This window comes from Talpa europaea, assembly GCF_964194135.1.
Source record: "Talpa europaea genome assembly, chromosome: 4".
NCBI lineage: Eukaryota > Metazoa > Chordata > Mammalia > Eulipotyphla > Talpidae > Talpa > Talpa europaea.
In genome coordinates this window covers 122,005,754-122,023,049 of record NC_140070.1, presented here as the reverse complement: position 1 = coordinate 122,023,049, position 17,296 = coordinate 122,005,754, and positions in this window count along the sequence as shown.

Genomic DNA, 17,296 nt, shown 5'->3' with positions numbered 1-17,296 from the left:
AGTGAGGAAGACACTCATTTGAAAATCAGTGAGGTAGATTTTGGATGTGTTGAGATAGAAGTGAATAGAGGTTCCAGACTTTTGGAACAATTTGTAGTAGGAACATTTATGAGGGTGCAGGGATGTGAGGGGGGAGTGGCTGAGTTTGGTAGATGACTAAGATACATGAAAGAAGTTACAGGAATATTTTATTGGAAAAGATTTGTATGGTCCTGATTACCAGTTTAAGATTTAGGGCTTTTGTGTAAAGGCAATAGAAGCAAGTGAAGACTTTTTTTTTTTTTTTTTTTTTTTAGATAATAAATTTTATTGTTATATTCCCCATACAATTGCAGCCCCCCCATTCTGACCCCAATCCCTCCCCTACCGCCCCCGCCCCCCTAAAAGTGTCTCTGGTTCATAGTTTTTTGTTGATTTTGATTTTCACTTTCTTATAGTTATTCATTTTCCTGGTCCCTTATTTAAGTTTTCTAGATTCCTGCTATGAGTGAGACCATCCGGTATTTTTCGTTTTCTTTTTGGCTTATTTCGCTGAGCATGATCCCTTCCAGCGCCATCCATGTTGCTGCAAATTGCATGTGTTTATCTTTTTTGAATGCTGAGTAATATTCCATGGTATATATGTACCACATCTTCTTGATCCAGTCATCTATTTTTGGGCATTTGGGTTGTTTCCAAAGCTTAGCTATTGTAAACAGTGCTGCTATAAACATAGGGGTGCAGGTGCTCTTTGGAGTTGATGTTTCTGTGTCCTTTGGGTAAATACCTAGGAGTGGAATTGCTGGATCATATGGAAGCTCTATGTTTAGTAGGTCCAGAAATCTCCACACAGCTTTCCACAGTGGTTGGACCAGTTTGCACTCCCACCAACAGTGCAGAAGAGTTCCTTTTTCTCCACACCCTCGCCAACATTTGTTGTTGCTAGTTTTTTTAATATGTGCCATTCTCACTGGTGTAAGATGGTATCTCATGGTAGTTTTGATTTGCATTTCCCTGATGACAAGTGATGTTGAACATTTTTTCATATGCCTGTTGGCCATTTGCATTTCCTCTTCAGAGAAGTTTCTTTTAAGCTCTTCTGCCCATTTTTTGACTGGATTATTTTCTTTGTTGTTGTTGAGTCTCATCAGCTCTTTGCAGATTTTTGTGATCAGTCCTTTATCATTAGTGTTGGTTGCAAAAATGTTCTCCCAGTTGGTGGGGTTTCTCTTTGTTTTTGTTATTGTCTCTTTTGCTGTGCAGAAGCTCTTTAATTTGATGTAGTCCCAGCTGTTTATCTTTGCCTTCACTATCACTGCTTTGGGTGATGTGTCTGTAAAGATGTCTTTGATGTGCAAATCACGTAGTGTTTCACCTATATTTCCTTCTATATATTTTATGGTTTCAGGTCTTATGTCTAGTTCTTTAATCCATTTTGAGTTGATTTTTGTGTATGGTGTGAGGTAGTGGTCAAGCTTCATTCTTTTGCATGTAGCGACCCAGTTTTCCCAGCACCATTTATTGAACAAACCTTCTTTGCTCCAATGCATAGTCTTTGCTCCTTTGTCAAAGATTAGTTGACCATAAATCTGTGGGTTTATTTCTGGATTTTCTATTCGATTCCATTGGTCTGTATGTCTGTTCTTGTTCCAATACCATGCAGTTTTGATGATTATGGCTTTGTAGTATAGTTTGAAGTCTGGGAGTGTGATGACTCCATTCCCTTCTTTTTTTTTCAGGAGAGCTTTGGCTATTCGGGGTTTTTTTGTGATTCCATATGAATTTCATCAATAATTGTTCTATTTCTTTGAAGAATGACATTGAAATTTTCATTGGAATAGCATTGAATCTGTATATTGCTTTTGGAAGGATGGCCATTTTAATAATGTTTATTCTTCCAATCCATGAGCAGGGGATGTTTTTCCATTTCTTTGTGTCTTCTTCTATTTCTTTTAACAGTGTTTTATAGTTTTCTTTGTATAGGTCCTTTACCTCTTTTGTTAGATTTATTCCCAAATATTTGATTTTTTTTGTTTCAATAACAAAAGGGATGGGTTTTTTGATTTCTTCTTCTTCAGATTTATTGTTTGTGTATAGGAAGGCTACTGACTTTTGCGTGTTGATTTTGTATCCTGCCACTTTACTGAACTGATTGATGAGTTGAATTAGTTTTTCTGTGGAGTTTTTGGGGTTCTCTATGTATAATATCATATTGTCTGCAAATAGTGATAGTTTGACTTCTTCTTTTCCTATTTGGATTCCTTGGATGTCTTTCTGCAAGTGAAGACTTTTGAATGACGGAGTGAAATATTTAGAGAGGAGGAAACTGGCAATGGAGCATTGAATGATTTGGAGGAAAAAGACTGGCGGTAAGAAATTCATTTGGAAAGTTGTAATCAACTCCATAGCTTAAAAAGAAAGAAATGGCACCTTGTTCCTCAGAAGAGTCCACTCTGTAGGGAGATGTGTCTGGTATTAGAAATATAAGCAAAATGCCTGTAGAAATATTTCCTGACCTTTAGTACTTATACCTGAAGATGGACCACGTCATATTTGAAACATAACTGAAAGTTCATATTCTTTTCAGGGAGCCTGATAGAGTGATAAAAAGTGATTTTTTTTTTACCTTGTTCTCAAAATAATACTAAAAGACAAAGATCAAAATTGAAGGGGAAAGATAATCCAAGTAATCATGGAATAATATGTATCTCCATCCCATCAGCTCCTGAGAAAGGGAGAGTTTGCTCCCTAGGCTAAGAAGGAATGTGCCCTCTTACTGCCCTCATGCCTGTTGCCTCAGTGCTGATGATTCAGAGGATGCCTCTGTCAACAGAGGAGATTGGGCCTGTAGCCTGAACATGGTATTTTCTTATATTTAATCTCCACTAAGTGTATGTTCATTCTGCTGTCACAAAATCCAAACTTAAGATGCTCTATTTTATTAGGGAATGATTCCTCTGTGGAAGGTCTCTGGAGAAGGAGACAGGTCTGAAGGGAGGCACAGGCTGTGGGGACTGGCGCGGAGAGCATTTCTGCTGCCCAGGATAGAAGCACTTAGTCCTGGAGTGCCATGGTTCAGTGAAGGGCTAAGAGGGTTTTCATTTCAGTAATTCATTCACCCGGAAAATCTCCGCACTATCTCGCGAACTTGGTTTCTGAGAAGTTGGGCAACTGAATGTATTTTATAACTCAGTAAATGAAATATTTTAAGGGCTCATAAAAATTAATCCAGACACATGCTACGAATCTGGTACCACGAAACAAAAGAATAAGAGCCTCCTTTCTACTTGAGTCCAGGACCAAGCTGTTTGTGGTGCTCAGAAGGAAAGAGACTTCACCTACTTTTCCTTGTTGCAACTGACCATGCCCAACTCCCCTGAGAAAGGCCTTCATGTTCCACACAGACAAAAATTACTTAATAGATATGTGAGGGCCTCCCAGGTAGCACAGGGGTTAAAGTCTCAGCACTATAGCCTGCCAGTGGGGCCTGAGTTCCATCTCCGGCTAGGGAGCTAACCCATATACGGCACAGCAGACCTGTCTTGTCTTGCCTCAGCAGTGTATTTCAGTGGATCTGCCCGTTTTGCTCCCCACTCTGTCTCTGATGAATCCTCTCACCCCCTGCACCTCTGCCCTACTCCTTAGTTCTCATATGTGTAAATAAATAAAAATAAATCTTAAAAAAAATAGATATGTGAAAGTAGGAAAAGCTTCCCTTTTGAGATGTTTTAGAGTGTGCCTCAATTTTGTCCTTCCTCCAGCTGTTCCTTCTAGTGAAACGAATTAATTATTCGGAAAGTAATAACAACTACCATTTACTGAGGACCTACTATGTGCTAATTTACTTACACATGTTGTCTAATTACTGCTTCCTATCACCTATCATGTTCCCTGTGAGAACATGTCACCTGTCTAGCCAACAAAGGAGTTTGTACAAAAACCTGGATTTACCCACTGCCACTGCCCACACTTACATGAATTCTATATTATTTAAAGAAAATGTTGCAATCATTATTACTTATTTACTGTGGAGGTAAAATGCAGGCTCTGCAGCCATGTGTCTTTTCAGTGGAAGGGAGTAAATGCTCTCGCTTGTTTAATCGCTAAAGATTCTCTAAGTCTCTTTATTTAGAGAGAGTTCAGGGAAAAGTACATGAAAGAATTTTGAGTCATCCTTTTCAAGCACTGAGTCAAAATTTTAATACCAGGACAATAGCTTGGGAATGACATGATATTTTTAAAAATGAAAAATTATAAAATAACAAGTAAAGAATAGTTGGGTATATTTCCATTTCTCTAAGATCTTTGCATACTAGCATTAAGTAGTTTCTTTGTTTTTTTTTTTTTTAGGAGAAAACTGCTTTACTGTTTTAAGAATAAATCAAACTCTAGGAAAAAATGAAAAGCAAGAGTGAATCATCCAAAATACTATCAGAATTTGCCACAGTTTGCAGTAGATGGACATGTATCTTTCTTTGCACACAAATAGACACTGTAAAAATGCTTCGTGATGTAAATGCTATTTCTCAACAAAAAGCTGTGAATTTGATATGAAAAAAATTAAATGAAACATAAGTGGAGAAATTGTTGAACTTCAAGTTAACATTTCTTCTCCTCTAGGCATATTTCCTAAAATATCCCTTTAAAGATATAAAAGAGGTTGTGAAGACAATTTAAAGGTATTTTCCTCCAATTTTATATGATATAAAATGAAAATATTAATATTGTCATTCTTCCATGTCTTCTATCAATTGCTGTTGGTTATTATTACCTATATCTATTTCTATTTTCAAGTATTTAAATTTATGATTCTATTCTTTACTATTTCCATAGTTTTAGTATAAACTTCTTTGTTTAAATGGAAATATTCCCCATCACCTCTGCTTCATCTCTTATTTGGATTTAATTGTCAGACATTTTTTCAACAGTTAAATATTGGCACCATTTCCCCCAGTTTTATCATGTTTGAAAATATTTGCCATTGTCTTTATAGTAGAAAGATACCATGCTTATTAAATCAATGCTTCTGAGTAATAGTCTCCTTTTACTAGAATTTTGTGGCTATTACTTTCTAGTCTCCTGCCACTGTATGAGATGAGGACAGTCTGAATTTTTTGTTTTTCTGATCCTTACAAGTGTTCTATCTATCTATCTATCTATCTATCTATCTATCTGTCTGTCTGTCTGTCTGTCTGTCTGTCTGTCTGTCTGATAATGATTTGGTTTACATGATTCTAGAGGTTAAGAAGACCCAAGATCTGCAGTTGGCCAGCTGGACCCAGAGGAGCCAATATGAAACTCTTTCCAGTCTAATAACTGGGAAAGCTGATGGCTTAAGTTCCAATCTGAAAACCAGCAAATTCAAGATCCAAGAAGCCACTGTCTCAATTTTAATTCAATGACTGGAAAAAGAAGAATCCCAGCTCAAACAGGCAGGCAGGAAGATTTCCCTCTTACTCAGCATTTTTGTTCCCTTTGGGTCTTGAACTAATTGGTGAAAGACCACCCACATGAGAGAAGACAATCTGCTTTATTCAGCCCACCAATTCAAGTGTTAATCTCATCCAGAAATACCCTCACAGACACACCCAGAATAATGCTTCTCTCAATATCTGGGCACCATGTGGCCCAGTCAACTGGACACATACGTTTAACTATTGCAGGAATAATATGATTTCCTGGACTTTGAGAAAATTCATTCTTTGTCCTTGGTGGTCAGTAGCTAATCAAGGTAGGATCTATACTGAACCATCTGAATTAAATGTTCTTGGAACTGATTTGCATAATCAGTTTTTGGTACACTTGGGATTCAGGTGCAGGGGAGATTTTTGCCATTATATTTTTCACCATAGCTGCTGCTCCATTTGTAGTTCCTCCAGCACAGACAACAACTACCATTATTTGGGATTAATAGCTTCTTATTAGTGCACTTTGAATTGAATCTATATTTTGTCTTAAAAAATTTCATATTCAATGGTAGTTATTTTTCCTTGCCATCACTCATTTGTCAACTAGCTCTGTGATGATATAGTTTTGGTTACATCTTCCTTTTAATTTCATTCTGTTATCATTTTATCTTTGAACTCATACATAATTGAATTCCTACTCTCATTCATTGATGCTATGGCATGAAGGAAATGCTAATGAAGTGTTTTAGATCTATTCTGTCCTTCTCTCTCCCCTTCCTTCCTCATGCATGTTTTTGCAGCGTCCATTACATACACTTTCATTTGATTCTTGCTTGGGCAGTTCTGTTCAGGCTTGTCTCTGTTGTGGTGTGGAAGATGCCTTGATTCGATTCCTACTGAACCCAATGTGATTTCTTCTCTGAGCAAGGTTGAAGATTGCTTTTATTTATTTTTTGAAACTAATATGATTTGGGGGCCTGCTCTTAGGGCTAATAGCTGAGTTGAACCAGCTCTCTCTTGTTTCTTTCAGAATCCTCTCGCTTTCCTGAGCCACTAATTTGAGAAATATGGCATCAGGTTGTACCTCTTTTTTTTTTTTTTAAGACTTATTTATTTATTTATTCAACCACTGGGTACAGTCAGAAGCGCAGGAGGGTGAGAGAATTCACCAGAGTCAGAGCAGGAAAGAGAACAGGCAGACTGGACAAAATACACTGCTGAGGGGAGCAGTGGGCGTGGCAGGAGGGGTCTGCTGTGCCATGTGGTGCCCTTGCTGGTGGCTGGGGATCGAACTAGTGCTGCAGAGGTTGCGGGCAGCTTCGCAACCCAGCGCTCAACCACTGTACCACCTGGGGAGGCCCTCAGGTTTTACTTCTTTTCCTGTTTGGTTTCTTTGGTGAATCTGTGCATCTGCGTTGATCTAAAATCTGTATTGTGCTCCTATTTTATGTGTTATGGGAAAGAAATTCCTTTTTGTGTTTCATTTCATATATTTTTAGAAGTCTTAGCTGAGGAGTGGTTGTCATGTAAATGTTGTCATGTAAAAATTTTCATTATTGAATTATTTGTTTGTGGTGATCATCATAAAGATGGTTAGATGAGAGGTTTTTAGGACAGGGATTTGAGATGAGGGGGACTATCTAATAAAACTAATGAGTTTTCCCAAGCATTTACATTTCTGTTAGGGAAGGGACTGGGAAAGAGCATAGTTTGAAATGTGTCTTTAGCATATTCTATTTTCCATCTCTCATCTCCACTGAGAATGAAAAGATTTAAACATTAACTTACCTGAAGACAAGTGACTAAATTTCTTTTATAGGGCTATGTTTCCATAAATATTGATAAAACGCTCAAGCAACCCTTGCATAAAGAGTTCATAGTATTAATTGTAGTTTAAAACTTTTATGGCTCTTTTGGATGTCAAGAAGCTTGCATTGTTGCTTTTAATTTTGATTAAGATTTTTTTTTCAAAATGTAAGTATGACAAATATATTTTCTATTGACTTGAAGAAGTGTGGTGGAAGCTTTGACCACAAATCAAAGACTAGGTAATAAATCTCATTTGTGATAATACCACACCTGATGCATGTAAACCAGATGATTTATTTCCTTATATATTTTATTTTGAAAATGAAATATTCATTCATTCAATCTATAGAACTATTAACTTTTTAAAAATTTCCTTTCTAATATGTATATTCTTCAAAAGCAATTTAAAACAGAGGATTGTGTTTTATGTCATCACACATACTGGAATGTAAAATAATGTCATTCACATCATTGATGTTGCATTCCACTTTCCTCAACTCATACTCAAGATATCGTAATAATCTTGGTTTGGGTAGAAGCAGTATTAGATGGAAGAATTGAAAGGAAACCTTTTATATAATAGTTGTACTTTTTTTTTAGTGTAGTAGAGCTTTAAGAGAGAAAGAAAAGATTTTAGATTCCAAGTAAAGCACCCCAAGTTACCTGTGGGTAATATCCAGCCAAAAAGGTTGGCCTGAAGCAGGGCCTTTAAGGCCCAAAAGTTTAACAAGAATCTAAGGCAACTTCTGCCAGGGAACATAGGAAGGGGGAAAAAGAGCAAAATAACAGTGCAAATCAACATAAAGGTTGCCATTGTCAGCCTCCCCACATGTCTCTTCCAAGTTTCTCTACACGTCTCTCCTTCATGTGTCTCCTGTAAGTCCCTGGTGCAAGTTCAGAACCGAGAAGCAAGCATGTCCTTCTTCACATGCCTCCCCAGAAACTGTGATTTTTTTTTTAAAGATTTATTTATTTATACAAGAACTGGGGTACAGGCCAGATGCGTGGGAGGGTGAGAGGATTCACCAGAGACAGAGCGGGGAACAGAACAGGCAGACTGATGAAATACACTGCTGAGGGGAGCAGCGGGCGAGACAGGAGACGTCTGCCTGGCCATGTGGGACCCTTGCCGGCCGGCTGGGATTGAACCGGCACTGCTGAGGCTGTGGACACCTTCACAGTGCGACGCTTAACCACCCGCATCACCAGGGGAGGCCCCAGAAGCGTGATTTTTAATTTTAGTTTTAAAAGTTGAAAGTATTCCTTTAAATTCATTTACTCTATTCTTTTTTTAAAAAGATTAATTTATTTATGCATACAAGAGCTGGGGTGTAGGCCAGAGGTGCGGGGGCTGGGGAGAGGTTGTGAGAGGGTTCACCAGAGACAGACAGAGTGAGGAGCAGAGCAGGCAGATTGACTGAAATACACTGCTGAGGGTAGTAGCGGGCGAAACAGGAGAGGTTTGCTGTGCCATATGTGGGTTAACTCCCTGTCTGGGGATTGAACTTGTGCTGCAGTGCTGTAGATAGCTTCATAGTGCTGAGACTTAACCCTTTGCTACCAGGAAGGCCCCCTTTATTCTACTATTTTTTTTAAAGATTTATTTATTTTTATACAAGAGCTGGGGTACAGGCCAGAGGCACAGGAGGGTGAGAGGATTCACCAGAGACAGAGCGGGGAGCAGAACAGCCAGATGACCAAAATACACCGCTGAGGGGAGCAACGGGTGAAGCAGGAGAGGTCTGTCGTGTCATGTGGGTTTTTCCCTGGCCGGCCGGGAATCGAACCCGCGTTGCAGAGGCTGCAGACAGCTTCACAGTGCTGAATTCAACCCGCTATGCCACCAGGGAGGCCTCTATTCTACTCTTAAAAGAAAAATCTATAAACTAATTTTTTCTCTGTAAGTTTGGAACTCAATGGCAGTCCCAAAAATGTAGTAAGATACCCAGTAGGCGACTGAACATTTCTAAGTACTATCGACTTGTGATAAAATGTTGAAGATGGTCAGAACTAAAAATTGCTCTTGTATTTGGAGAATGGTGGCCTCACTGTACAGGCTTGGCTCTGCTGCCATCCTAAGTCATACCTGTGTTAATGAAAAGGTCTTCTCAATTCAACACTTAAATATTTACTGTGGAAGCATTATTCTTGCTGTTATCATTCAGGGAATCAACCACTGAAAATTACAACCAAATTCTGCAATGTATTTCGACTGTGTTTTCAGGACTCACATTATATTGAAATGAAGTCTCTGTATTATTTGGAAGTGTATCCCTTATAATCTGTTTTCTGTGCTACTTGTGAGCATAATCATTTCAAATCTGAAATAGAAATTGAAAACGGGCATTTTTTTTTCCAGTATACTGTAAGGAAGGTTATTATCACAGAATCTGTTATACCATCTTTGCACCAGGAGCAAAAAAAAAAAACAGAGAAAGAGGCCTCATCAGAAGAATTAGCTATTCTCTCGGCACAACACGCAAGGGACAGTATTTAACTGCTGAAACTACGAAATTGCTTTTTATTTCAGATTCAGCATATCTGAACTTTATTCTCTGGGCTGTCTTTATGTATTACAACTTCCCCTCCCCCCCCCCATAGCCAATACAGATTGAGAAAAACAATTAGTGGAAACATTACAGCAAATACCCAATATTTACTTTCATCTTGGGCAAAAAAAAAATTGAATTTGTGGTTAGGTTTGTCAAGATATACACATTATGCTTTCCTGACTTACTTTGCTCTTTTCTTCTGACTTACAATTGACATTTTGTGTCTGCTTCCCATATTTTTGTGTTCTCAGCAGCATGGTAGAGTTAATTATGAGTAAAGAAATCTAGAGTTCAGTCACAGGTCAGTCACTTGTGCGTGTCACTTAGCCTTTGGGTCCTCAGTTCCCCATCTAGGAAAGAGAAAGCGTGGGAATGTGTCACACCAAGGTGCTTGCGGAACCACTGGAGGGGACTCTCAGAGCCTCTGGAACCACTGAGCAGGTGGGAGTCTGCCTCTCCCACCCCCACTTTAACCAGAGCAGTTTTACTTATATCTGTTCGGTATATTCAGCTTAACTATAAGATTCTGTATATAAAAGAGAGTTTGCTGAGAAAAAAAGATTTAAGAAAACTTAAAGCCTGTTGTTTTCACCTATTATCTATTCCAGTGTGACAAATCACCCTAATATTTAATGAATTAAAAAGAAACACATGGCTCATAGTTCTGTAGTTGATAGAGTTCAGCTGGGTCTCACTTTGGGTGCCTCATGCAGCTGCAATCCAGAGTGACTGAGGCTGGAGACGGGTGAAGGCTCAGTGGTGTTCAACTTCCAAGATACTAATTTCCTCACAAGTTTGGGACTTTGGCAGTTCAAGGCAGTTCATTGGAGATCAGTTTAAAAATTAGTTTAGGGCCTCCCTGGTGGTGCATGTGGTTAAGACGCAGCACTATGAATCTATCCACAGCCACTAGCCCGAGTTGGATCCCCGGCCAGGGAGTTACCCACATGGTGCAGCCGACCTCTTCTGTCTCGCCTGCTGCTCCCCTCAGCAGTGTACTTTAGTGGATCTGCCTGTTCTATTCCCCACTCTGTCTCTGGTGAATCCTCTTATGTCTGTACCCCAGTTTTTGTATGCATAAAAAATAAATCTTAAAAAAAATCAGTTTAAAGATCAATTTAAAGCCATTTTTAAAAACCCTGCCTTTTTAAAATTGAGATGTACAATAGGTAAATTGATGTACAATACAATAACTTGTACATACTTAAAGTGCATGTTTTCATGTTTTGTGTGTGTTATACGCATGTAACCATCATCACAATCAAGAAAATGATTATATCCATCCACTCCAAAGTTTCTTATGCTCTTTTGTAAAACCTCCTTTTTCTTTCCCCATCATTTTCCCTTTCATTCCCTCCCGCTCCATCTTCCCCTCAATGCCCAGGCAACCACTGATCTGCTTTCTGTTAGTAGTGATTAGATTGTATTTTCTATAAATGGAATCACAGAGTAAGTACTCTTTTTTTGGTCTCAGTTGCTTTACCCAGAATAATTATCTTAAGATTCATCCATTTTATTGCATGTGTCAACAGCGCTTGTCAAGTAGTATTCCATTATATGGACATACCACGATTTGCTTATTAATTATCTATTGATAGACATTTGGGTTGTTTCCAGTTTTTTGCTATTACAAATAAAGTTGCTAGGGCCTCCCTGGTGGCACAAGGGGTTAAGACGCAACCTATGAAGCTATCAGCAACCTCTGCAGCAGGAGTTCAATACTCGGCCAGGGAGCTGCCCACATGGCGCAGCAGATCTCTCCTGTCTCTCCCGCTGCTCCCATCAGCAGTGTATTTCAGTAGATCTGCCTGCTCTGCTCCCCACTCTGTCTCAGGTGAATCCTCTTCTCCCCCTGCACCTCTGGCCCAAGCTCCAGTTTTTGTATGCATAAATAAACAAATCTTTAAAAAAATAAACTGTCAAATTTATTGGATATAATTCTTCAAATATTTAAAAAAAAAACCCTTTTCTCTTATTCCTGATATTAGTAATTTTCATTCTCTGTTTTCTGATTGGCACTGCTACACATTTATTAATTTTATCAATTAATTTTATTAATTTTATTGATGTTCTAAAAGAACCACTTTTAGTTTCATGATTTTCTCCCTCTTTTTTCCCCTCTTAATTGTTTTTATTTTTTGATATTCATCATTTTTTTTCTGCTGACTTTGGGTTTAGTTCACTCTTCATTGTTCCTAGTTTCATAGGGGAAAGCTGAGGTCATTTGGTTGAAAAGCATACATATTTGATGCTGTGTATTTTCCTCTAAGTACTACTTTAGCCCCATCTCATGTATTCTCAATGTTGTATTTTCATTGATTCATTAAAAAATGCTTTCATTTTCTCATTCAAAATAATTTATTTCCCTTTTGATTTCATCTTTTACCCTTGCATTTTATTATCATTAATAATTAAATAATAAAATATTATCATAATAAAATATTATCTTTATTTTTTATTTTACCACCCTGTCTTAAATATTTGGAGATTTCCATTTGTTTCTGTTGCTTTCTAATTTAATTCCACTGTGATCAGAAAACATACTTTGTATGACCTGAATTAATTTTAATTTGGTGAGACTTATTTAATGGCTCAGAATATGACTTATGTTGGCAAAAATCATATGCATTTGTAAAGAATTTTTTTTTATTATTGGGTGGAACATTCTATAAGTGTCAATTAGGTCAATCTAACCAGTAGTTTTATTTAAGTGTTTTATATCCTTTACATTTTTATCTACTTTCAATAACTTCTCTATTATAGAGAGTGTGTTGAAATCTCTACTTATAATTGTGGATTTGTTCTTTTCTCTTTGCAGTTCTGCTTTATGTATTTTTGAAGCTCTGTTTTCAGCTGCATAAACATTTATGACTGGTATGTCCTTTTGATTAATTTACTCCTCTCATATTAGGAAATAATTCTCTGTTTCCTGAGGTATGTTCCTAACCCAGAATTCTGTTTTGTCTAACATTAATATTACTAATAAAATAATACAGTTTTCTTTGTAACTACTATTTGCATGATCTACTCTTTACAGATTTACTTTTCACCTGTGTCTTTAGAGAGCTTAATTTTACTTTTTATTCAGTTTGACAATCTCTCCCTTTGAATTGACATATTCCAACTATTTACATTTGATATGATTATATGTTCAAATCCACAGTTTTTCTACCTATTTGTTCAATCTGTTTATAGTATCCTTTTCAATGCCTTTTTTAAGTATTTTTTTATGATTTAATTTTATCTCCTTTATTGGCATATTAGTTGCCTCTCCATATTATGCTGTTTAAATGTTTTCTTTATGGTTTACAGTAAAAATCTTTAACTTATCTCCATGCACCTTCATGGGATGCTATTCCACTTCACATATAGTACACACACCTTAACACAGTTTACTTCCATTTTCCTCTCCCAGGCTTTGTGCTATTGATATGCATACTTTTAAGGTCTTAATGTATTGTATAGCTATGATACATTATTATTTTTGTGTAAAGAGATCTATTATCTCTTAAAGAGAGTTAAAAAATAACAAAAATTCTTCATATTTACTATTGCAGTTTCCTTTGCTGCTGCTTTTTATTCTCTGTGTAGATATAGATTTCCATATAATATAATTTTCCTTCTCCTTAAAATACCTCTTTTAACATTGATTATAGTGCATGTGTGCTGATGATAAATTTTTTAAGTCTTTTGTGTTTGAAAAAGTCTTTATTTTGACTTTACTTTTGAAAGATAAAGAGACTGGTAGAGTATTCTAGATGCACTTTTTCTTCTTTTAGTGCTTTAAAGGTTGTGTTGTTTCCAAAAAGAAATCTGCTTTCACATATCTATAACTATATAGATATGTAATTTTCTAGTTATCACTGACTTTAATTAATTTGGTTATGATGTATCGGTGTAGTTTTATTCATCTGACTTGTACTTAAGGTTTTTTCCATCAGTTTTTTGGAAATGTGGATTAATAATTTTCACTAAATTTGGGAAAATTTCTTGCCATTGTTACTGCAAATATTTTTCTTCCCTTTCCTCTTTACTTTGGGAATCCCAGTTGCATGTATATTTAACTCTCCTGAGGTTGTCCCATAGTTCACTGAAGCCATTGTCATTATTTTTCCATACTTTAAAAAAATCCAACTGTGCTTCATTAGATGGTTTCTATTGCTATGTATTTATTAGCGTTTTTTTCTGCAATGTCTAATATGCCATTTATTCCATCTAGTACATTTTTCATTTTAGACATTGTAGTTTTCATCTCTAGAAATTCAATTTTAATCTGTATATATTCCACATCTCTAGTCAACGTGTTCCATCTTTCTGCTAACTACTGGAACACATGGAATACAGTTATAATAGCTGCTTTAATATCTTCATCTAATAAATCTTTCATTTATGTGAATTGTGGGTCATTTTAGATTGATTTTCTACCCATCGTGGGTTATTTTTTCCTGCTTCTTTTCTTGTCTTGAAGATTTTGGTTGGATACCAGACATGATTTTTACTATCCTGGATATTTTTATATTTCTGTAAATATTCTTAAGCTTTGTTCTCAATTGTGCCTAAATGCCTTAGAAGCCGAAGCTCTTTTTTTTTGTCTGACTTTAAAACTCTGTTAAACAGCAACAAACCACCAGTTAGTCTAGGACTGTTTTTTTTTGACTACTACTGGTGCAAAGTATTTTTGAATACCCTAACTGATGTCCCTGTGAATGAAGAGGTTTCTAATTTCTTCAGCTCAGGTGAGAGTACAGTACTTTTCCTGTCAATGTTATCAGGTTTTTTTTTTTTTTTTTTTTTTTTTAAACTGGCCTAAGGTAAACTGGCTTGAGGTGATCAGTTACTCAGATGAACACCAAGGCTTCCTTCTGCACATGCCCAGCTCTTTTCTCTCTGATAATGTGCTCTGTGATTCTAGAGTCTTTGACTTTCCCTACTCACACTTCTGTCTCCTCACACTTTGGTCTCCTCCTCCGGGAGCCCGTCAGGCTCTACTTGGTTATCCCCTCACTGGGCTAAGACTGCAAGGTTTTTCTAGGCTGAAAGCCAGGCAGTCACGAAGTTCACTTTATTTACTTCCATCTTTCAGGGATCAATCACTGTCTTTGTTGCTTGATGAGCAACAAAGGTTTTGTGAGCCATTGTTTTACATATTTGTTCAGTTTTTTCATTGTTTCAGGAGGGAGGTCAAATTAAGTTACTGATCTTTCATGTTGGTCAGAACAGAGGTCTGTTTGGAGTCCTTTAAAATATTACTTTTGAGAGGAAAGAATGGTCTGAGTAGGAAAAAGTAATTGATAATAGAATACAGTAAGTACTTAAGTCTTTTTATTGTTTTGTTATAATGTTGATGAGGAAAAAATAATCAGTTCCTGACCAGGGCTACTGTCTGTGTGGAGTCTGCAAGTTCTTCCACATGTGTGTGAGAGTTTTCTCCAGTGCACTAGTTTCGGTCACTATCCCAGAGTTGTGCACACTGGTTCGTGGGTACATCTCTCTGTTTTCCCAGCCAGTGCAGGGTGTGGGTGTGAGTGCGCCGGGGGATGGAAAGGCAACCTGTCCACGGTTCCCATCTCCCACCCTAAGCAGCAGGGGGGGGTCCCACATGAGCTCCCTCCCCCAACTGGAATAAGTGTGGGCTGGGAAAGGAATGAATGAATATGCATTATTGTTTAATATTAGAAGTGTTTTGAATCTTTATTTAGAAGTTAATGTTTTTGTGACCAGAAATAAGCTTTGTGAACTTAATTCTTATTTAGATCAATTAGCTCATAGGCTGGTTTCATTATACATTGTTTGAAGTTGCATTTTCCAAGAACCTACCAAAAATGTTAAATGAGGACTTACTATAAACAAAATTGGAGGATTTTTCATAGACTTTCCTGAGTTTAGGAGTTCTGGGTAAAGAAATAGTTTGAGTGTCAGGTAGGAAATAACATAGATGAAGATGACCAGAAGGCAGGTAGAAATATCTGAATTTCAGGTAAGAGAGAGCATGAATTGAAATACAGATTCTGGAGAATTTTTCATAGAAAATTTAGCAACCAATTAAAAAGAAGTATTTCTTATAAGATTTGTGAATGGATTCTATATGTGAAAAACTTTGTAATGGACACTATCCATTACTCTAGAAGAATGTATTGATGTTAACACTGGGTTCTATTCACTGCAGTTTGTGTATGTGTGTGTTTGTATGTGTCCATTTAGCAGGGAACAAAAAATCTAAAGAATAAAGTTTTATAATACACTATCATCTAGACTAGCATCTTTAACTCTATTTTAGAATTACAATTAAGAAAAAAAGAATAGATTTAAATGTTCTGCCTTCCTGCTAGTCTCCAAAGCTGCATGTTTGTATGCCAATAGAACATAGATGAATTTTATAAGAATACTGGAAAAAATGGCAGTTTGTTAGATTCTTTGGTATATTATGAAGTACTTGAATTCACTGTAATTAAATGAATCAAGCATACTTATTAATACAAGTCTTATGGTATTACTCAAAACTTGGCTCAAGTTGAAACTTTCAGTATTATAAATTTTTACTTTCAGTATTATATGTTTTCCCCAGTCAGTGGTTTGGAACCCTTGTCAAAAGGATGAGAAAACGTAGGGTAAAACGTATTCATATAAAAGAGCAGTTCAACAATTTATGCAGAAATTAGATACATTTAAATTGAACCAGTGTATTTCTGTTAGCAGAAAATACAGAACATAATATCATAAGCTGTCAAATTTTGTCTCATAGCAAGTCTAATCTGGTCATTTGGATAATGAGCATTTAAAGATAGTTTTATATATACAGGGATGCAAAAAACTAAATATAGGAGGAAAGTCAATATTCAATGCTCAATATTATTCTGGCATTTCATTAGCATGTAATTCAACTCATCCTCATTAGGACAAGCACCCTTTGAAGTCCCAATGCTTGCGCTTGTTGTGGAGGGGAGTGGTGCTGCTGGTTAGTCATTGAATAGGCTATATCATGAAGTACTTGAATTCACTGGAATTAAATGAATCAAGTATACTTATTAATACAAGTCTTATGGTATTACTCAAAACTTGACTCAAACAAGTCTGAATATTGTTCCTTCAGCTCAATAGTGCACCTGGAGCTTGTTTTTAAAGGTTAATTTTATGAAACTAACTTTTCTTGTGGAATGCCTTTTTGTAATTAGTTTTATATCTACCATCAAATTTAATAATTAGGCTGAAAGTAAACTAAATTCACTTATGAAGAAAAGCTCAATTTGATTTTTGAATGAAACTAAAGTGTCAGACTCAATGACAGAATTTTGGAAAACATGCAATTTAGGAGCATGGTTGATTTCCTTTTAGTTTACTTCATTATCAGCATATGGTACAAATAACAATTAGATTTTTGCCAATTATAGCTCATTATAAAGCTTAATTCTATTCTCTAATAACTAATTTATTATTTGGTCAAGGAAATTATAGGTTTATTTTTCATACTCAGGCAGCAAAGCAGTATCTCATAAAGTACTATTTTTTGGTGTGATTACTGAAACCATCTCTTTAACAATTTAATTCACT